The 24,305-nt window shown below is 38.4% G+C and overlaps 1 pseudogene; it reads left to right on the forward strand.

The window, feature by feature from the left end:
* The first annotated feature begins 5,232 nt into the window (after window positions 1–5,232).
* LOC128577555 (Y-box-binding protein 1-like) lies at window positions 5,233–6,876 on the forward strand (annotated as a pseudogene).
* The last annotated feature ends 17,429 nt before the right edge of the window (window positions 6,877–24,305 follow it).

Below are 24,305 nucleotides of genomic sequence, written 5' to 3' on the forward strand. Positions count from 1 at the left end.
GACAGGTGCGCGGCCTTCAAACATATGAAAAAATGCTCATCATCTTTAATCATCAGAGAAATGCAAATCAAAACTACTTTGAGATATCATCTAACTCCAGTGAGACTAGCCTACATCACAAAATCCCAAGACCAGAGATGTTGGCGTGGATGTGGAGAAAAGGGAACACTTTTGCACTGCTGGTGGGAATGCAAATTAATACATTCCTTTTGGAAAGAGATATGGAAAACACTTAGAGATCTAAAAATAGATCTGCCATTCAATCCTGTAATCCCTCTACTGGGCATATACCCAGAAGACCAAAAATCACATGACAACAAAGATATTTGTTCCAGAATGTTTATTGCAGCCCTATTCATAATTGCTAAGTCATGGAAGAAGCCCAAGTGCCCATGGATCCACAAATGGATTAATAAATTGTGGTATATGTATACCATGGAATATTATGCAGCCTTAAAAAAAGATGGAGACTTTACCTCTTTCATGTTTACATCGACGGAGCTGGAACATATCCTTCTTAGTAAAGTATCTCAAGAATGGAAGAAAAAGTACCCAATGTACTCAGCCCTCCTATGAAACTAATTTAGGGTTTTCACATGAAAGCTATAATCTAGTTACAACCTAAGAATAGGGGGAAGGGGGAAAGGGAGTAGAGGGAGGGGGGAGGTGGGTAGAGGGAAGGGGATTGGTGGGATTACACCTGCGTTGCATCTTACAGTGGTATATGTGAAATTTGGTAAACGGTCTGTGAAGCTAGTGAATGATGCCCCATGATTATATCAATGTACACAGCTATGATTTAATAAAAAAAAAAGAAAACAAGGAAATATTTTAATTGTCACTAGGTCATGGAGGTTGTTTAGGTCTCCAAGAGACCAGAGAAAAATAGGAAAAGAAGAAAAAAATTACTGGAATTACTCTACCCAGTGAGAGTCCAGCTCTACAATGCTATTGAGCAGTGCCTTCCTATGCACTTACAGAATCCATATTTAGAGCAATTGGAAAAAAACACATGGTATGCAATATATACCTCTTTCCCACCAAGATGTTAATACTTTAATCCCTAGAACCTGTAAATATAATATATTATATGACAAAACGGACTTTTGCAGATGTAATTAAGGGTACAGACTTTAAAATAGGGAGATTATCCTAGATTATTTGGGTAGTTTCAATCTCATTTTAGCATGAGCCCTTAAAAAGCAGAGAACCTACTCTAGCTGGCAGCAAGAGAGATATTTCAGAAGAGATGTCAGAGAAATTCCAAGCATGAGATGTAGGGCGTATGTACAAGGAAGGGAAAGAGGCCTCTAGGAGTTAAGGATGGATCCCAAGGAAACAGTGTCATCAGTTTTATTGGTATAAACAGCTGGGTTTTGACAACAACCTGAATTAGCTTTTAAGTAGATTCTTCCCAGAGCCTCCTGATAAGAGCCTATTTGGTCAACAGTTTCATTATGGCCTTGTGAAACCTGAGGAAGAGAAACCAGTTGTGCCAATCTATACTTCTGACCTACCGAACAGTGAAAGAATAAATACAAATTTGTGGTCATTTTTTCTAACAGCAATAGGAAACTACTATAGACCATCATATTAAGTGGGTACATAAAACTTGGACAGATTTATGAAGAGAAGGTGAAGATCATTGTAAAATATGTCATGCTTTTCAGATGAGTTTCAAGACAGCACAATTATGGGTGGGGAAGCAGGTATGACATGTTCCTTTGGGCACATACTCAGGAATGTAGAAGATTAAGACTTCAAGAGAAGGAAACACAGAAGATAAGACATACTACAAGAGAATCAGGCAAGTCAATGATAGATTAAGTTAGGCCTAGAATAGATATTGATTTTAGTGGGAGGGTAATTTCTAGCGGAATTATTTAATTCTGGTGAGGTGAAAGTAGACAAGAATTGTTGGACAGTGGAACCCTTTGCCAGATTCAGAATTTCTTGACTGCATATCTTTCACTATGATGAACCTCATGAGTCAAAATGTAGATGAGTTTTTTATACAAATAAATCTCTGGTCTGAAAGCAAAATTAAAGGAAAAGGAAGGAACTACACTATGATTCAAAGAGTAATCATCATGTCAAGACTCTACTATTTGTTCTCATCTTTTTTTAAAGCAATGATCTTTTCAGGAATGCACATACCTGCCCAGCTAAAGATTTATTTCTCATTCTCCATTGCAGCTAGGTATGACTAAACATTAGCCAATGAGAAATGCCTTGAAATTATGTGTACAACTTTTGGGTTAAACTCATAGTGTGAGAGACCCTCTTTCCTTCCCTTCTTCATCCTACTGATTAATGAAAATGCAAGCCACTTTTTACTATTCTAGCAATGTGCTGACAAGGAGAATGAATGAACAAATCTCTGGATAATCTCACAGAACAATGACAACACTAGCCTTCTACTACCGTCTTCTGGTCTGTTCTATCTGAGGAAAATAGATTTATGTCTTATTTAAGCCTTTGTTGACTTGTATCACTGTTATTAAGAAGTTGAACCTATATCTTAACTAATATAGCCATGTACATGTTAGATTAGGAAAGGTGACCAACTTAAGAAGCAGAATAAAATGTTAAAAAATTAGCTTCTAGTTCAAGATGGTGATACGAGCATTTGCTAAAAACTGCCATCATCCCTGTTTCAGATACTAGAAATCTATTGCAAAATGTTCCCAGTTTTTCTTTCTTTCTTTCTTTCTATTTTTTTTTTTTTGAGACAGTTTCTCATTCTGTCAGACTGGAGTATAGTGGTGTGATCCTAGCTCACTGAAACTGCAAACTCCTGGGCTCAAGCAATCTTCCTGCCTCAGCCACCTGAGCAGCTAGAATTACAGGTGTGTGCCACCACACCCAGCTAATTTTTCTTTTCTTTTTTTTGTTTGTAGATATGGGAGATCTTACTCTTGGTTAGGCTGATCTCAAACTCTTGGCTTCTAGTGATCCTTCTACCTTGGCCTCCCAGAGTGCTGGGATTACAGGTATGAGCCATCACACTCGGCTGTTGTCAACTTTTTATTGTGAAAAATCTCAAACACATAGAAAAGTTCAAATTAGTACAAAGAGTATCATTATGCCCACTGCTTAAACAATTGTTAACATTTTGCCATTTGGGCCTTATCTGTCTGTATAATTTTTTTTTTTTTTGGTAGAGACTTTATGGCCCTTGGTAGAGTGCTGTGGTGTCACACAGCTCACGGCAACCTCCAACTCCTGGGCTTAGGTGATTCTCTTGCCTCAGCCTCCCAAGTAGCTAGGACCATAGGTGCCCGCCACAATGCCTGGCTATATTTTGTTGCAGTTTGGCCAGGGCCAGCTTTGAACCCATCACCGTCGGTATGTGGGGCTGGTGCCCTACTGACTGAACCATAGGTGCCGCCCTGTCTGTATAATTTTTTTAACCATCTGAAAGTGAGTTGACTATATCATCCCTAAATACTTAAGTGTACATTTTTGTCCTTTTGAAAGTACATTCTCTTGCACAACTATAAAACCTTTATCACACCTAATAAAATGAACAATACTGTTCTAACAATAATATTTTAATATCATCTAACAATATCATCCAGACCATGTTTCGATTTCCTGAATTATTCCCAAATATCTTTTCATAGCTTTTTTAAACAACAGGATCTAGTCAAAGTTTATATGTTGCATTTGTTTTTTTGTTTGTTTGTTTGTTTTTTATTTGAATTTGGAACAGTAAGTCCAAATATTTAAAAATATTTTCAAAGCTAAATAATATACAGATACACTTTAAAATAAACCAAAAAGGATCTCCAGGGGTCAGAAAAATGGAGAGAATCCATAAAGGAGAGATATAGAAGGGATATATGTGTGAGCAGATAATGAAGGAGCCAGGCATGTGGAGCTAGAGTTTCAGTTCCTGCTTAGGCAGGTGAACCAAGGCCCAAATGTGTCAGGAAATCACCCTAGAGTAAGCAAAACTTCACGTATCAACTAAAAAGGAAAAACAAGTTATCATGTCTTCTTATCCATTAAAGAGACAAATATTTAAAATCTCCCAAAGTGTTGGGAAGAATGTGGGGAAATGAAAGCATACTCCTACACTGTTGGTGGGAACATCAACTGGTTCAGCAACTTTGGAGAGCAATTTGTCAAAACGTTGTCAAAAAATAAAATGTGGCTTTCTGATCCACTATCTGTGGCGGAACCACCACCAAGAAGCAGATTTTCATAAAAACCCTTACGGGGAAGACTATCAAGGTTGAACCCTTGGATACAACAGAAAATGTAAAGGCCAAGATCCAGGATAAGGGAAGAATTCCTTCTGATCAGAAAAGACTCATTTTTGCTGGCAAGCAACTGGAAGATGGACATACTTTGCCTGACTATAGCATCTTGTGTTAAGACTTCGTGGTGATGCTAAGAAAAGGAAGAAGTCTTATACCACTCCTAAGAAGAATAAGCATAAGAGAAAGAAGGTTAAGCTGGCTGTCCTGAAATAAATATAAGGTGGATGAGAATGGCAAAATTAGTCATCTTCATGGACAGTGTCCTTCAGATGAGTGTGGTGCTGGAGTTTTTATGGCCAGCCACTTTGATAGACATTATTGTGGCAAACGTTGTCTAACTTACTGCTTCAATAAACCAGAAGACAAGTAATTATATATGAGTTAATAAAAGACATGAACTAAAAAAAAAATAAATTAAATTAAATGTGGTGATGTTATACAATGGAACTCTGCACAAAAATGGTGCTAGCTTTACATTGCTTATATAGCAATATGGATAGGTTTCAAAATTATAATGCTGAATGAAAACATTATACAATTATATAAATTGTATGCACAGTAAAATACCATATATAGTTTAAAGGTAGATGAGACAATATTCCCGACCATAGTGGTTGCCTCAGCTGAGTATGACAATGCAGGTGGTGCTTAAATGAAAAAGTGTAGTTGTATCTCTAAGTTTTTTTAATTATAGGAAGAAAATATGACAAAATATTTAAAACTCTGGGCAATGGGAATATGAGTTTTGTAAAATAATGTTCTTTGAAAAAATAATTTTCTTTGTCCTTTTCCCCTAACTTTCACATTTCTTACAGTTAAAAGAAAGGAAACTCAGCTAAGTCTGCTTCAAAGGACAAAGAGCTGTAAGAGTGTAGTACTACTTAAGGCCTGGAACATTCAATAGCCTTTCATAAAGGCAACAAGCCCAAGGCAGAGAAATTTTTCCTCACCAAGAACCAAAGGCAGAAGCCTTCTGAATGTAAGTGTAGGACTCCATAGAACGTAATTTGTCCAGTAAAATACATTGGAAGTAGAGGGGAGACCCACAAAGAGGTAGGCTTCATGTTACCAAGAAATTCCAGAGTAAAATACAGTGGCAGCAACCACTAAAGCACAAGACTGCATTTGAAGAGATGCCAATCCCAGACCCCAAAAGTCACCGTGTAGTTGGATCCGTAGCAGGAGCAGAGAGAGACCCCAGAGAGCCCCAGAGAGCAGCCCCACCGCAGCCGCTGGCCTAGTTACCATCACACGTGGGGAGGATCCGCAGCTGCTGCAGCCACACCAGTCACCATCACTGCAACCATGAGCAGCGAGGCCAAGACCCAGCATCCGCCCTCAGCCCCGCCCTCAGTGCTGCTGACACCAAGCCCGACACCACGGGTAGTGCTGCAGGGACCAGCAGCCGGGGCAGCCTCACATTGGCTGCGCCTGCTGGCGGAACAAGAAAGTCATCACAAGGAAAGTTTTGGGAACAGTAAAATGGTTCAATGTAAGAAACGGATATGATTTCATCAACAGGAATGACACCAAAGAAGATGTATTTGTACACCAGACTGTCATATGAAGTATAACCCCAGGAAGTACCTTCCCAGTGTAGGAGATGGAGAGACTGTGGAGTTTGATGTTGTTGAAGGAGAAAAGGGTGTGGAGGCAGCAAATGTTACTGGCCCTGGTGGAATTCCAGTTCAAGGCAGTAAATAGGTAGCAGATCCTAACAATTACAGACGCTATCCACATCACAGGGGTCCTCCACTCAATTACCTGCAGAATTACCAGAATACTGAGCACAGGGGAAAAAAAGGAGGGATTTGAGAGTGCTCCTGAAGGCCAGGCCCAACAACGCTGGCCCTACCACACGTGAAGGTTCCCACCTTACTACATGCAGAGACCCTATGGACATCAACCACAGTATTCCAACCCTCCCGTGCAGGGAGAAGTGATGGAGGTGCTGACAACCAGAATGCAGGAGAACAAGGTAGATTAGTAAAAAAGAATATGTATTTGGGTTATAGACCAGGATTCCACAGGATCCCTCCTTGTCAAAGACGTCCCAGAGAGGACGGCAATGAAGAGGATAAAGAGAATCAAGGTGATAGTTCTAGCTACTCGGGAGGCTGAGGCAAGAGAATCACCTAAGCCCAGGAGTTGGAGGTTGCTGTGAGCTGTATGATGCTACAGCACTCTACTGAGGGCGATAAAGTGAGACTCTGTCCCTACAATAAAGAAAAAAAAAGAGAGAGAGAATCAAGGTGATGAGACCCATGTCAGCAGCCGCCTTAACGTCAATACTGTCACAGCTTCAATTACCGACACAGATGCCCAGAAAACCCTAAACCACAAGATGGCAAAGAGATAAAAGCAGCCGATCCATGAGCTGAGAATTTGTCAGCTCCCAGACTGAGCAGGGCGGGGCTGAGTAAATGCGGAGTAAATTAAGAGGTTTCATCATCCAGTTTAGTCATCCAATAAAAAGAAATGAATACGAAATTCCAGCAATAAGAAATGAACAAAAGATTGGAGCTGAAGACCTTAAGTGCTTGCTTTTTACCTATTAACCAGATAACTAGAACTGTCTGCATTATCTATGTAGCATGGGGTTTTCATTGTTTTTACCTAAAGACATCTTTTCTGCTAATAACAAACGTGTTTTTCTAAAAAACCTGTTTTTTTCTCAATATGACTTTAAAGGTTTTTTTTTTTTTTTTTTTTTTTGAGACGGAGCCTCAAGCTATATAGCCCTGGGTAGAGGGCCATGGCATCACAGCTCACAACAACCTCCAACTCCTGGGCTTAAGTGATTCTCTTGCCTCAGCCTCCTGAGTAGCTGGGACTACAGGCGCCTGCCACAACACCCGGGTATTTTTTGGTTGTAGTTGTCATTGTTTGGCAGGCCCAGGCCAGAGTTGTACCCGCCTGCTCTGATGTATATGGCTGGCGCCTTAGCAGCTTGAGCTACAGGTGCCATCTCAAGTTGAGATTTTTAAGAACTTCACTTTTAATTTATAATAAAAGTTTACAAATTGATTTTTTCAAAAAAGTCAACAAACTGCAATCAACTATTAATAAAGGTCTTAAATACATGGCCTATAGACACATGAAAAAATGTTCATCATACTTAATCATCAGAGAAATGGAAATCAAAACCACTTTGAGATATCATCTAACTCCAGTAAGATCAGCCCACATCACAAAATCACAAAACTATAGATGTTGGCTTGGATGTGGAGAGAAGGGAGCACTTCTGCACTGCTCGTGGGAATGCAAATTAATACGTTCCTTTTGGAGAGAAGTTTTGGAGATCACTTAGGGATCTAAAAATAGACTTGCCATTAGATCATGCAATTCCTCTACTAGGTATATATCCAGAAGACCAAAAATAACTTTATAACAAATATATTTGCACCAGAATGTTTATTGCAGCCCAATTCATAATTGCAAAGTCGTGGAAGAAATCTAAGTACCCAATCGACCCACAGATGGATTAATAAATTGTGGTATATGTGCAACATGGAACGTTATGCAGCCTTAAAAAAAGATGGAGACTTTACCTCTTTTATGTTTACATGAATGGAGATGGAACATATTCTTCTTAGTAAAGTATCTCAAGAATGGAAGAAAAAATATCCAATGTACTCAGCTCTACTATGAAACCAATATATAATCGCCCACACTTCCATATGAAAGCTATAACCGAACTACAGCCCAAGATGAAGGAGAAAGAGAAGGGAGAGGGGAGAGGAGGGGGGAGAATGGGTGGAGGGAGGGTAATTGGTCGGACCACACCTATGGTGCATTTTACAAGGGTACATGTCAAATCTACTGAGTGTAGAGTATAAGTGTCTTAACACAATAAGAAAGTGTGGTGAAGACAATGTTAACCAGTTTTTTTGTATTTCAAATTGTATATAAAACCAGCACAGCGTACCCTTTAAATGCATTAATGTACACAGCTCTAATTTAATAAAAAATAATAAATGTCTTAAATAATCTTTTAAAAAGTCACTATGTAGAGAACCAAGTGTGGTAGGCAGAATTATGACATCCCAAAGATGGCCAGATCCGAATCCCTATGACTATATTACTTTACATGGCCAAAAAGAATCTACACATGTGATTAAGGTTAAGGACCTGGAAATAGGGAAATTGTCCAGGTGAGCCCAATCTAATCACGCAAGTCTTTAAAAGTTGAAGATAATGGAACAAGAATAGGGTACATGGAATCCCACGTGAGAAAGACTCAAACTATGATTGCTGACTTTGAAGATGGAGGAAGGACCACACTCCAAGGAATGTGGTGGCCTTATTTTATGGCCAGGAAAAAAAAAATGGGAACCTCAGTTCAAGGAACTGAATTGTGCCAAATAGCTTGAATGAACACAAAACAGATCGTCTTCTAGAGTCTGCAGAAAGGAACAAGCCTGCCTTGATTATAGCCCAGTGAGACCTATATGGGCCTTCTGACCTATAGACCTATAAGATAATAAATGTTCTAAGCCATTAAATTTGTGATAATCTGTTATGTCAGCAATAGCAAACTAATATAGCAAGGCTCTGAGCAACACTCAGAGCCATGCCTGCTCCAAAAAGAGGTGGCTGCATTCTCATAAGAGAGGGTAGAGGCTGTCACTAAACTGATGCTGCAATGCTAGGACCACAGGATTCAAAATGGAAATTTTTTTTTTTTTTTTTGTAGAGACAGAGTCTTACTTTATGGCCCTCGGTAGAGTGCCATGGCATCACACAGCTCACAGCAACCTCCAACTCCTGGGCTTAAGCGATTCTCTTGCCTCAGCCTCCCGAGTAGCTGGGACCGCAGGCGCCCGCCACAACGCCCAGCTATTTTTTGGTTGCAGTTCAGCCGGGGCCGGGTTTGAACCTGCCACCCTCGGTATATGGGGCCGGCGCCTTACTGACTGAGCCACAGGCGCCGCCCGAAATTTATTTATTTATTTTTTGTAGAGACAGAGTCTAACTTTATCGCCCTGGGTAGAGTGCCGTGGCGTCACACAGCTCACAGCAACCTCCAACTTCTGGGCTTAGGCGATTCCCTTGGCTCAGCCTCCCGAGTAGCTGGGACTACAGGTGCCCGCCACAGCCTGGCTATATTTTTGTTGCAGTTTGGCCAGGGCCAGGTTTGAACCCGCCACCCTCAGTATATGGGGCCAGCGCCCTACCCACTGAGCCACAGGCGCCACCCTCAAAATGGAAATTTAAGAGGTTTCAAATAGCCTGGATGTCGTAAAAGGAAGCATTGAGGATGACTTGAGGACTAGAGGTGTCATCCCAGAAAATCTCTAACTTTTCAAGAGCATAAGAATGTTGCAAATGTCATTCTCTGAGAGAGGAAACAGTAAACGTGGAGTGACACCTTCCCCCTAATATGGTAAACCATATGCCATAATTAGTCTCTGGATAAATTCTACCAGAGTTTTTAAGCTTAGAAGCTGTGAATCCTAGACAACTAGCACAATTTAACTTGTCTTCTATTGAGGCTGAAAGCAAGACATTTCCTTTTTTTCTCTCGTTTGTTATGTTTACCCTTCTTTCCCCCCAGATATCAGTCTCTGCTTTACTTTCTGGCAGCAGTGTGGGTCTGACTGTATTATGTATGTACTGGTTTCTAGTAACGTAATTTTACTTGGAATAATTGCTTCAGGGTCTGAGGTTTGCTTGTGACTTCTAAGAATTTTTTTCTTTTAAATAATCTTTAATACAGAAGCAGTACATATGCATTGTAGAAAATTAGAAAATATAGACAAGGCAAAAATATAATAATTATATAAGTAAAATTTTGGGGTGGCGCCTGTGGCTCAAGGAGTAGGGTCCTGGCCCCATATACCAGGGGTAGCGGGTTCAAACCCAGCCCCGGCCAAAACTGCAAAAAATAAAATAAAATAAGTAAAATTTCTACCACCCAATCACTGCTATTAGATTTTAGTGCATAATCTACAGGATGTATGTGTGTCTGTCTGTCTATGTATGCTTTTGTTTATTTACCCAATTGAGATAATACTATATCTATATATATATTGTTTTTCAGTCTCCTTTTATTTAGTCATCAACCTTCATTTTGCTATTTCAGTTCATTTTCAATGGATCTAACACCCAACTCTAGTCACATTTCCCCAGATGATCTAAAAATGTCCCTTACAGTTGTTACGTTCAGATCAGTACACAATTCAGACCATGCATTGCATCTAGTTTGTAGGTTCTGTAAATCTCTTTTAATCTACCACAGACACCATTATTATTTTCTTTTTTGAGAGACAGAGTCTTGATCTGTCACCCTTGCTGGAGTAATGTGGTGAGAATGTGGAACACCTGGGCTCAAGCCATCCTCCTTCCTCAACCTCTGCAGTAGCTATTATGTATCTACAGGCATGTGCCACCATGCTGAACTATCCTTTTTTAGAGATAGAGGGTCTCACTGTGTTGCCCAGGCTGCTGGTCTCAAACTCCTGGTCTCAAGTGATCCTCTCACTTTGGCCTTTCAAAGTACTATGATTATAGGCACCCATGCCCAGCAGACACCATTTTTAATGGTACTGATTTGTTGAAAAAAATAGGCAAATTGTTCTGCAGATCGTTGCACTTACCAAATTTGTCTCATTGCTTCTTTGAGTTATTTTGTTCTGAATTTTGTACATGTGGCATTGGTGCTGGGAAAATCTTATATGCCAAATTAATTTTTCAAACTCTTAGAAATTAGGACATATTATAATCTTAGAGTTAGATTTATTTTGTCTTGGTGGTCCTGTAGGATTTCAGTGGATGCTAGCCCAGGTTGTAGTTCCAGGAGGAACCTTCACTCTCCTCATGCCTCAGAGCAAGACCCTTTTAGCTATGATTGAACAGAAGCAGAAATTGGGGAGGAAATAATTTTGAACTTAAATTTCTCTGGCATTTTACAATTAATCTTTTTCTCAAGAATTTCAGAACTAGAGATATTTCATATTATTCAAATTTTGAATATTTATATATTATTTGGAACATTTTTATGCTGTCATTTGAGCTGAACATACAGCTTCTTGGAACTCCTTTGGACAATGTGGCTGGGCATAATTTAAGATGGAAAATACAATGGGCATAGACTTTCCAGCTTGGGGTTTAGCAGGGAACTGGGAGTTAATTTAAACAACGTCCTATTCTGACCCACTTCAGAGCCTTCTAGAGGCAAATAAAAACTGCTTAAAACTTGTTCTAAGAGGAATAGTAGTTGGTATTAGGAGACTGGTCTCAGGTCTAAGATGAAACCTGAACTTCTCTGTTAAACTCTAGTCTCCTAGTCTGACGCAGGCTCCTAAAAGACCATTAATTTGATTATTAAACTCAACAGGTTAAGGTAACAAAAGTTTGAGGAGTATTAGGTGAACTATCATCTCCCTTTTCATGAGGTGAATTGTACCCCCTCAAAATTTGTATGTTTAAAGCCCTAACCCACAGTACTTCAGAATGTGACTGTATTTGAAGATAGGGTCTTTAAAGAGGTAAATAAGTTAAGATGAGGTTCTTAGTGTAGCTCCTAATTCAATCTGACTGGTGTTTGTATAAGAAGAGAAGATTAGGATACACACTGAGAGACACCAGAGATGCACATGTACAGAGGAATAATCCTGTGAAGAAGCAGCAAGAGGGAAGCCACCTGCAAGCCAAGAAGAGAGGCCTCAGGATTAACTAACCTTGCTGGGACCTTGATCGTGGACTTTCAGGATTTAGAACTGTTAATTCCCATTGTTTAAGCCACCAAGTCTGTGGTACTTTGTTATGGCAGCCTATGCAGAGTAATACATACCTCTTTCTGTGTTCCTGCCAATCCACGAATTAGAAACTTGCTCCCTTTCAAAAGTATAGAAATCACCCAATGTGTTTTTAAAAAATACTCATGCTTAGGCCTCACACTGCAGAGATCCTAATCTAATTGGTCTGGTTGGTGGCCAGGGTAGCAGGTTTAAAAAGATACTGAGGCTAGGGGGCAGCGCCTGTGGCTCAAAGGAGTGGGGTGCTGGCCCCATATGCCAGAGGTGGCAGGTTCAGGCCCAGCCCCGGCCAAAAACTGCAAAAAAAAAAAAAAATACTGAGGCTATTCTTAACTATAGCCAACAGCGAAAACCATTGGGATAGGAGTTTAACCAGGAGTTGTGTGGTACAGCAGCTGGGCATGATCAAAGACCAGGACTTCACCAACAAAGCAGGAAAATGGGAGCAATTGAGCCACCTCACAAAACTTTTAGGGAAAGCTAGTTCTATGACTGGGAGTTTGGGTCCATATGGACTTCTTAGTACAAACTGTTTTCCTAGCATTTCATTAATAACCATGGAAGTCAGTTTTTAGGGTCAGGACAAAAGGCAAGCAGATTCTTATAGTCTTCAGCAGGAACCTGCAAGGAAGAAAGCCCACTACCTTCTTCATAAATTTAAATTCCCTGACTTAAAATGGTCACAAATTTCAGAATTACCTAATTGAGCTGGCTATTGAAGTGTAAACTGACAGTCACATAGTGCTTTCAGGTTAAACTGTATACATTGTCCTCCACTGTGGTCAGGTGCCAGCATGCTGTGCCACAATGTTCTAACACACATATTCTTGTTTTAAATTTTATTTTTAATTTACATACAGTAGAATTTACTCTTATTAGTGTACAGTTCAGTGAGTTTAGACAGATGCCTAGAGTTATGTAACCACCACCACAAACAAGATGTAGACCAGCTTGTCCCTGGATGGTTAGAGGATCTGTGGACAGTTTTGGCACAACTCCTCAAATGCAGCACACTTTTGAACCTCCTAAAGTGGACATAGCAGGTAGACATAAATGGGAAAAGTGAGTTCAGTCATTTGTGGGAGGAGAGGATGATCCCACTCTTGACACTCTTCCCAGATAGACCCCCATGGCTGGAATTCAAAGCTCAAGTAAGAGGCCACCTCCTTTTGGCCAAGTTTTAGGGCATTGTTAGTGCCTTATTATTTAGAGATAGATTCTGTACTGAGACTTAGAGAGAGAACCAAATGCTTACAAGATACCAAATGTATCAAGATCAACCTTGAAAGCCTTTCTTCCAGCACACACTGGAGCAGCAAGGTCAATACCAGGCAATAATTGCACCATCTCAGAAGAAACACTCTCATAATCAATTAAACTTGTTACGTTTGAATATTCAGTTTCTACCAATGTAAAATTTAAGTCCTAATTTCAAAATAATGCATTCACAGAGTTCAGGTCTACTATATAAAGGAAGTCATGAAACAAGTTATTTCAAGAAGCTTTATAAAGTCTCTAGCAAGGGAAAAATTACTTTGAAAGAGGCTTTCCAGCATTGCTCAGAACATACATGCTCACTGGCACTAAGTTAGATATGAGACAATGGTGAGTAGCCTTATGGTATCTAATTTAGTGTTTGTAACAGAATGGAATTCTACAGCAGATCCCCTTTGTAGATTTGTCATAGAAACTCTCCATGGGGACAAACCCTTTGATACTTCTCAGAAGTAGGACAAATTCTTGAAGGAAGTATAGCTGTGTACCAGTCCACATCCTTGATTGCAACCAATCTGAATGATTTAGGCAGAAAAATAATTCATTAAAAGGATATTGAGCAGCTTCTAGAATTAGTAGGCAGGCTGGAGAAGCATGTTTATGTCCAGGAACAACACTCTTAGATGACTCTGGAGAACTGGTCTGATGAGAAGCCCACTGAAGCATCCCAGAGCACTTCAGGCTGAAGTTTCATCATCATCACCTTGCAGGGACTTCTGTCTTATTGCAGATGCTAGTGTCACCTGAGAGAAAGACTCTTCCTTGTTCCTTGATTCTTTCTCTCTAACTCCTAAGACAAATTCTAGGGTAACTGGACTTAGACACTGGCTTTGAGGGAGAGTAAATGTAGCATTTTTAAGTCTGTAGTATAGAGGGAGGCCAGCTTCCTTTCAAGAATCAAAAGATGGGGAAGTCCCCAATCAGAGGAAGTGGTTTTGAATGCACATGCAAAATAATAATAATAATAACAACAACAACAAATGACCCAGCACAAGCTGACAATTGAGGGCTACTTGGTGTCACATGTCACCAAGTTAGTCATTGCTACCTTATTTAGGGGCAGAGTAGAGGAAGGCAGCATGGAATGACCCTGAGCAAAGGAAATTAATTAAAGAAAGAAATAAGAGCTCTATTTCCCCAGCATCTTAACATTTTTCTGTAAGGGGACAAATATTAGAATGACTGCAGATCTCTCAACTGAAACTTTTCAAGCCAGAGGAAGGTGATCATCAGCCTTCCATCTCCTTAAACAAAACAACTTTCAGCCCACGATCCTATATCCAGCTAAACTGAGTTTCATTTGTGATGGAAAAATCAGATACTGTAATGACATACACATGTTGAAGAAATTTGCCATAACTAAACCAGCTCTTTAGGATAGTCTCAGACCCATTCTCCACAATGACCAGCACAATGCTCTATCACCAAAGTAAACTCATTCGGAAATTTTTGAACAAAACCCAACTTCCACAGTGGTGAAAGGATTAAAAATGTCCACTGGACATTCAAAAAACGTAACATCAAAACACTACTAACCTTATAAATTCCCTCAATTAATGTGAATGGTTTAAAAATAAATTGGTTTAAAATGGTTTAAAAATAAAAATAAAATTGTCCTCTAAAGAGGCATAGGTTTGCTGACTGGATACATAAAGTGAGACCAGCTATCTGCTACATACAAGAATCTCATCTTATCTTAAAGGATAAAAATAGACTCAGACTGAAGGGATCGACATCTATAATTCAGGCAAATGGAAATCAGAAAAAAAGCAGGGGTTCCAATTTTTATTCATAGATACAATAAGCTTTAAACCAACAAAGGTGTTGAAAGATAAGGATGGTTACTTCAAATTTGTCAAGGGAAACACTCAACCTGATGAGATATCAATTATTAACATTTATGCACCCAACCAGAATGCTCCTCAATTTATAAAGGAAACCCTAACAGACATGAACAATTTTGATATATTCCAGCACCATAATAGCCATATTTTGATACCCCTTTTGAGTGTTGTATAGATCCTCCAAGAATAAACTAAACAAAGAAATATTGTAATTAAACTTGACCCTACAACAAATGGACTTAACAGATATATATATAGAACATATATACAGAACATATCATTCTAATAAAACTGACTATAAATTCTTCTCAACAGCCCATGGAACATCCTCCAAAATTGATCACATCTTAGGTCACAAGTCCAACCTCAGCAAATTTAAAAGAATAGAAATTATTCCTTCCATTTTCTCAGACCATCATAGAGTAAAAGTTGAACTCAATGACAGCAGGAATCTTCATACTCAAAGAGTCATGGAAACTAAATAACCTTATGCTGAATGAGAACTAGGTCGTTATGAGATTAAGAAGGAAATTACCAAATTTTTGGAACAAAATGAAAATGAAGACACGAATTATCATAACCTGTGGGATACTGAAAAGGCAGTCTGAAGAGGGAAATTTATAGCATTCAAACCTTCCTCAATAGAATAGAAAGACAGGAAGTCAACAACATAATGGGACATCTCAAGCAACTGGAAAAGGAAGAATATTCCAATCCCAAACACAGCAGAAGAAAAGAAATAACCAAAATTAGAGCAGAATTAAATGAAATTAAAAACCAAAGAATCATTCAAAATATCAATGAATCAAAGAGTTGGTTAGAAAAGATTAACAAAATTGATAAAACTTTGGCTAACCTAAACAAAAACAGAAAAGCAAAATCCCTAATATCATCAATCAGAAATGGTAAAGGCAAAATAACAACAGACACATCAGAAATTCAAAAAATCCTTAATGAATACTATAAAAAAATGCTATTCTTAGAAATATGAAAATCTGGAAGAAATAGACCAATACCTGGAAGCATGCCACCTTCCTAGACTCAGCAGAAAGAATTGGATATGTCGGATAGACCTATATCAAGTACTGAAATAACATCAACTATGTCCCAGAAAAGAAAAATCCAGGACCAGATGGCTTCACACCAGAATTCTGCTAAACCCTTAAAGAGGAACTAGTACCTATATTACATAACCTTTTCCAAAACACAGAAAAAGAAGGAATACTTCCCAACATATTCTATGAAGCAAATATCACCCTGATCCCCAAACCAGGAAAAGACTCAGCAATGAAAGAAAATTATAGATCAAGATTATTAATGAATATAGATGCAAAAATATTCCATAAGAGCCTAGCAAACAGAATCCAGCAATACATCAAACAAATTATATACCATGACCAAGTTGGTTTTATTCCAGGGTCTTAACGTTGGTTCAACATATGTAAATCTATAAGTATAATACATCACACAAACAAAAAACAAAGACCATATGATTCTCTCAATTAATGCAGAAAAAGCTTTTGATAATATCCAGCATCCTTTCATGATCAGAACACTTAAGAAAATAGGCTTAGATGTGTCATTTCTTAGACTGACATCATTTACAGCAAACCCACAGTCAATATAATATTGAATGGAATAAAATTGAAAATATTTCCACTCATATCAGAAACTAGGCAAGAATGCCAATTGTTTCCACTGCTTTTTACCATAGTAATGGAAATCTTAGCCATTGCAATCAGGCAAGAATCATTGATCAAGTGTATCCAGATAGGGTCAGAGGAGATCAAACTCTCTCTCTTCACTGATGATAGGTTACTATACCTGGAAAATCCCAGGGACTCAGCTACTTAACTCTTAGAAGTGATGAAGGAATACAGCAGCATTTCAGGATACAAAATCAATACGCACAAATCAGTAGCTTTTATATATACCAATAATGGTTAACCTGAAAAAATAGTTAAGGACTATTCTTTTTACAGTAGTGCCAAAAGAGATGAAATATCTTGGAATTTACCTAACAAAGGACGTAAAATATCCTGAAGAGAATTATGAAACTCTGAGAAAAGAAGTAGCTGAAGATGTTAACAAATGGAATAACATGCCATGCTCATGGCTGGGAAGAATTAACATTGTCAAAATGTCCATACTATCTAAATTAAATACAAATGTAATGCAATCCCTATTAAAGCACCACTGTCATACTTTAAGATCTGGAAAAAATAGTACTTTGTTTATATGGAATCATAAAAAACCCAAATAGCCAAAACATTACTCAGAAATAAAAACAAATCATTAAGGAATCATGCTACCAGACTTCGGGCTGCACTAAAATCTATAGTGATCAAAACAGCATGGTGCTGGCACAAAAATAGAGAGGTAGATGTATGGAACAGAATAAAGAACCAAGAGATGGGGCGGTGCCTGTGGCTCAGTCGGTAAGGTGCCGGCCTCATATACCAAGGGCGAGGGTGGCGGGTTCAAACCTGGCCCCGGCCAAACTGCAACAACAAAAAAAGCCGGGCATTGTGGCAGGTGCCTGTAGTCCCAGCTACTTGGGAGGCTGAGGCAAGAGAATCGCTTAAGCCCAGGAGTTGGAGGTTGCTGTGAGCTGTGTGAGGCCACTGCGCTCTACCGAGGGCCATAAAGTGAGACTCTGTCTCTACAAAAAAAAAAAAAAAAAGAACCAAGAGATGAACCCAGATACTTATCGTCATTTGATCTTTGATAAGCCTATCAAAAATGTAAATTGGGGGAAAGAGTCCCTATTTAACAAATGGTGCTGGGTGAATTACCTGGCGACTTGTGGAACACTGAAACTGGACCCACACCTTTTACAATTAACAAAAATTGATTCTCACTGGATAAAAGATTTAAACTTAAGACATGAAAGTATAAAGATACTTGAAGAGAGTGTACGGGAAACATTTGAAGAAATTGGCCTGGGAGAATATTTTATAAGGAGGACCCCCTGGGAATTTGAAGCAACACCAAAAACATATTACTGGGATCTGATTAAACTAAAAACTTCTTCACAGCCAAGAATACAGTAAGTAAAGTAAGCATACAGCCCTCAGAATGGGAGAAGATATTTGCAGGTTATGTTTCTGACAATGGTATGATAACTAGAATCTACAGAGAACTCAAATTTATTAGTAAGAAAAGAACAAGTGGGCTCAGCACTTACAGCTCAATGAGTAGAGTGCCAAGGGTGGTGGGTTTGAGCCAAGCCAGGGCCTGCTAAATAGCAATGACAACTGCAACAACAAAAAAATTTCTGGGCATTGTGGTGGGTGCCTGTAGTCCCAGGTACTTGGTAGGCTGAGGCAAGAGAATCGCTTAAGCCCAAGAGTTTGAGGCTGCTGTGAGTTGTGGGGCCACAGCATTCTATGGAAGGTAACAAAGTGAGACTCTGTCTCAATAAAAAAGAAAAAGAAAAGAAAAGGAAAGGAAAGAAAAGAAAAGAAAAGATGATCCTATTTCATTGTTGGCAAGAGACTTGAACAGAAGCTTTTCTGAAGAAGATAGGCACATGGCCTAAAGACTCATGAATTCTCATTATCTTTAATCATCAGAGAAATGCAAATCAAAACCACTTTGAGATATCATCTAACTCTAGTAGGAGTAGCCCACATAACAAAATCCCAAAACTACAGATGTTGGTGTGAATGTGGAGAATAGAGAACACTTCTGCATTGCTGGTGGGAATGCAAGCTAATATGTGCTTTTTGGAAAGAAGTTTGGAGAACACTTAGGGAACTAAAAGTAGACCTACCGTTCAATCATGTAATTCCTCTACTAGGTATATATCCAGAAGACAAAAAATCACTTTACAACAAAGATATTTGCATGAGAATGTTTATTGCAGCCCAATTTGTAATTGCAAAGTCATGGAAGCAGGCCAAGTGCCCATTGACCCATGAATGGATTAACATATTGTGGTATATGTATACCATGGAATATTATGCAGTCATTAAAAAAGATGGAGACTTTACCTATTATATGTTTACATGGATATAGCTGGAACATATTCTTCTTAGTAAAGTATCTCAAGAATGGAAGAAAAAGTATCCAATGTACTCAGTACTATTATGAAATCAATATATAATCACCCACACTTTCATTTGAAAGATAAAACACAACTATAGCCCAGGATTGAAGGATGGAAGAGGAAGGGGATGGAAGGGGAGGAGGGAGGTTGGGTGGAGGGAGGGTAATTGGTGAGAACTCACCTATGGTGCTTATTGGAAGTATACATGTCAAATCTATTAAGAGTAGAGTATAAATGTCTTAACACAATAATTAAGTGAGATGAAGGCTATATTAACCGGTTTTATGTAAGCATTCCAAATTGTACATAAAATCATCACATTGTACCCCTAAATGCATTAATGTACACAGTTATTATTTAATAAAAAAACTTAAGAGGAAATAAAAGAAACCTCTTGGACTTTTCTTTGCATGACATATGGAGTGATGATGAAAGACTTATATCAATGTTTAACATAGCATGTCTAAGATTCACCTGGAATGCTTGGTAAAATGTAGATTCCTATGCCCCACTCCCAGCAATTCTGCTTCTGTAGTTTAGAGGTGAGGCCCAGGAATGTACATTTTAAACAGATGATTCTGATTCAGGTGATTCACACATCACACTTTCAGAAACACTAAACCTGCCAACAAGAAATGGGCCCCAAAGGTGATACAGCCCAAGAAGGAAAATTCTTCCCAATAATCATCTTCCATGGGGTCAATTGGGAAAGCCGACCAGAGAAATTCTCCCAAGACAGACCCAGAGTTGGGAGCAGAGATATTGATTGATAAGGCACTCACTCTACTCCCAGGGAAGGGAATCTTTGCTATTCCAGTGTAGTCAGGATGTCGGACTAGTAGCAACTGCTGTGTGCCATGTCCTTTTCCCCTTTCCAAATTGTAGTTTTAATTTCAGTTATCCAGTTTTCCTTCTACTATTGTGCACTGGGTATATTGGAGTTTGTTTAAATGTATCATTTAAACATAGTTTGCCTAATCATGAGGACTGCATCATTTCAAAATTTTTCAGTTCATAATAATAGAAAACCCATCTAAACTTGTTTAAGCAAACAAATAATTTTAATTTAACAGTTTTCTTGATATCTAATCAATATGTAATAAATTGCATGCATTTAGAATGGACAGTTTGATAAGTTTTGATATATATGTGTGCATACCACAATCAAGATAATAAATATATCTATCACCATCCAAAATCTCCTTATGCCCCTTTGTAATTCCTTCCTCCCACCTTTGTCCCTCTGCTCCCACCCACACGCAACCACTGATTTGCTTTCTGTTACTACAAATTAATTTACACTTTCTAGACTTTTTTAAAATTTTCAGATTAATATGAGGGTACAAATGATTAGGTTACATTGTTTGCATTTGTTAGGTAAAGTCCAAAGTGTAGTTGAGCTCTTCACCCAGGGGTTCTGCAGTATGTCTTTACATCGTGCCCATTAAGTGAGAGCACACCTATCTCCCTCTTTTATCCCCTCTCCCTTTTCACTCCGGCCCTCCTCCCCTTGAATTTAATCATGCTTTTTCTCATGTGAGCATGTAGTCATTTATCTATTGATTTCATATTAGTATTGCATACATTGGATACTTGTATGGTACTTGGATACTTGCTTTGCCATTCTTGTGATACTTTACTAAGAAGAATGTTCTTCAACTCCATCAAAGTTAATACAAAAGTTTTAAAGTCTCCATATTTTTATGGCTTAGTAATATTCCATGGCATACATATACCACAATTTAGTAATCCATGGCTGGGTTGATTGGCACTCGGGTTGATTTCACATTTTGGTGATTGTGAGTTGAGCTGAAATGATCATTTTAGCACAAATGTCCTTAGGATGAAATGATGTTCTTTTCTTCTGGGTAGATGTCTAGTAAAGGGATTGCAGGATCAAATGGAAGGTTTACTTTTAGCTCTTTGAGGATTCTCCATACTTCTTTTCAAAGAGGCTGTATTAGTTTGCAATCCCATCAGCAGTGTAAGAGTGTTACCATGTTATCTTCTCTCCACATCCATATCAGCTTCTGCAGCTTTGGGACTTTCTTTCCTTTTTTTTTTTTTTTTTTCCCAAGCCAATTTATTTATTTATTTATTTATTCTTATTAAATCATAGCTGTGTACATTAGTATGATCATGGGGCACCATACACTTGGTTCATAGACCGTTTGACACATTTTCATCACACTAGTTAACATAGCTTCTGTGGCATTTTCTTAGTTATTTTGCTAAGACCTTTACATTCCACATTTACTAGGATTCACATATACCCTTGTAAGATGCACCACAGGTGTAATCCCATTAATCCTCCTCCCTCTACCTACCTCCCCCCTCCCTCCCCTCCCTTTCCCCCTTCTCCCTATTCTTAGGTTGTAACTGGGTTATAGCTTTCATGTGAAGGTCCTACATTAGTTTCACAATAAAGGTGAATACATTGGACACTTTTACTTCCATTCTTGAGACACTTTACTAAGAAGAATATGTTCCAGCTCCATCCATGTAAACATGAAAGAGGTAAAGTCTCCATCTTTTTTTAAGGCTGCATAATACTCCATGGTGTACATATACCACAATTTATTAATCCATTCGTGGATCGATGGGCACTTGGGCTTTTTCCATGACTTAGCAATTATGAATAGGGCTGCAATAAATATTCTGATACAAATATCTTTGTTATGATGTGATTTTTGGTCTTCTGGGTATATGCCCAGTAGAGGGATTACAGGATTGAATGGCAGATCTATTTTTAGATCTCTAAGTGTTCTCCATATCTCTTTCCAAAAGGAATGTATTAATTTGCATTCCCACCAGCAGTGTAGAAGTGTTCCCTTTTCTCCGCATCCACGCCAACATCTGTGGTCTTGGGATTTTGTGATGTAGGCTAGTCTCACTGGAGTTAGATGATATCTCAAAGTAGTTTTGATTTGCATTTCTCTGATGATTAAAGATGATGAGCATTTTTTCATATGTCTGAAGGCCGTGCGCCTGTAATGTGGGCTATTCTCACTGGGGTTAGATGACATCTCAGGAGGGTTTTGATTTGCATTTCTCTGATGATTAAGGACGATGAGCATTTTCTCACTTGTTTGTTTGCCATTTGTCTGTCTTACTCGGGGAAGTAAGTTCTTGTCTCTTGCCCACTTATAAATGGGATTGTTTGTTCTTTCCTTGATTAATCTGAGCTCTCAATAGGTTCTAGTTATTAGCCCTTTGTGACATTTGTAGGATGCAAATATTTTCTCCCATTCTGAAGGTTGTCTGCTATCTTTAGCTGTTGTATCTTTATTTGTGTAGAAACTTTTTAGCTTGATCATGTCCCATTTATTTTTAGTGTTGCAGCAATTGTTAAGGAGATCTTCATAAAATCTTTTCCTAAGCTGATATTATCAACAGTTTTTCCCACACTTTCTTCTACAATTTTGATGAATGGAATCACGTGGTATGTAGTTTTTTTGTCTGGCTTTTTTTCCACCCAGAATACTTTACTTTGAGATTGATCCATTCTGTTGTTAGTATCAGTAGTTCATTCATTTTATTGCTTAGTAAAATTAAATTGTATGGATGTATTATAATTTGCTTATCCATTAAGCTGTTGATGGAACTTTACATTATTTCTATTTCAAGGTTAATACAAATAAAGTGGCTATAAACATACTTGTATAAGTCTTTGGGTGGAAATATACTTTAATTTCTCTTGGATAAATTCCTAGGAATAGCTTTCATGTGAGAGTCCCAAATTAGTTTCATAGTAGGGCTGTGTACATTGGGTATTTTTTCTTCCATTCTTGGGATACTTTACTAAGAAGAATATGTTCCAGCTCCATCCATGTAAACATGAAAGAGGTAAAGTCTCCATCTTTCTTTAAGGCTGCATAGTATTCCATGGTATACATATACCACAATTTATTAATCCATTCGTGGATCGATGGGCACATGAAAGCTATAACCCAGCTACAACTTAACAACAGGGGGAAGTGGGAAACGGGAGGGTGGGTAGAGGGAGGGGAATCGGTGGGATCACACCTGTGGTGCATATTACAGGGGTATTTGCGAAACTTGTTAAATGTAGAATATAAATGTTTTGGCACAGTAACTGAGATAACGCCGGAAAGGCTATGTTAACCACTGTGATAAAAATGTGTCAAATGGTTTATGAAGTGAGTGTATGATGCCCCATAATCATATCATTGTATACAGTTATGATTTAATAAAAAAATTAAAAAAAAAAATTCCTAGGAATAGAACGATTGAACACATGGCAATTATATATTTTAACTGTTAAGAAACTGCCAAACTGTTTTCCAAGGTGGCTGTACTTGCATTCTATGAGTAGTGTTTGAGAGTTCCAGTTCCTCTACATCCTCAAACAATTGGTTTGGTTAGTGTTTTTAATTTTAGCCATTCTAATAAGGGTATAGTGACACCTTGTCATGGCCTTACTTTGCATTTCCCTAATGATTAGTGATGTCAACTATCTTTTCAGGTGCTTATTTTCCAGCTATATAACTTCTTTGGCCTGTTTTTGAATTTTAATTTTTTTATTATTGAGGTTTTTTTTTTATTAAATCATAACTGTATACATTGATATGATCATGGGGTATCATACACTCGCTTCATAAACCATTTGACACATTTTTATCACAGTGGTTAACATAGCCTTTCCGGCGTTATCTCAGTTACTGTGCCAAAACATTTACATTCTACCTTTACCAAGTTTCGCAAATACCCCTGTAATATGCACCACAGGTGTGATCCCACCGATCCCCCTGCCTCTACCCACCCCCCTCCCTTTCCCACTTCCCCCTATTGTTAAGTTGTAGCTGGGTTATAGCTTTCATGTGAGAGTCCCAAATTAGTTTCATAGTAGGGCTGTGTACATTGGGTACTTTTTCTTCCATTCTTGAGATACTTTACTAAGAAGAATATGTTCCAGCTCCATCCATGTAAACATGAAAGAGGTAAAGTCTCCATCTTTCTTTAAGGCTGCATAGTATTCCATGGTATACATATACCACAATTTATTAATCCATTCGTGGATCGATGGGCACTTGGGCTTTTTCCATGACTTAGCTATTATGAATTGGGCTGCAATAAACATTCTGGT

The sequence above is a fragment of the Nycticebus coucang genome, chromosome X (assembly GCF_027406575.1).
Source record: "Nycticebus coucang isolate mNycCou1 chromosome X, mNycCou1.pri, whole genome shotgun sequence".
NCBI lineage: Eukaryota > Metazoa > Chordata > Mammalia > Primates > Lorisidae > Nycticebus > Nycticebus coucang.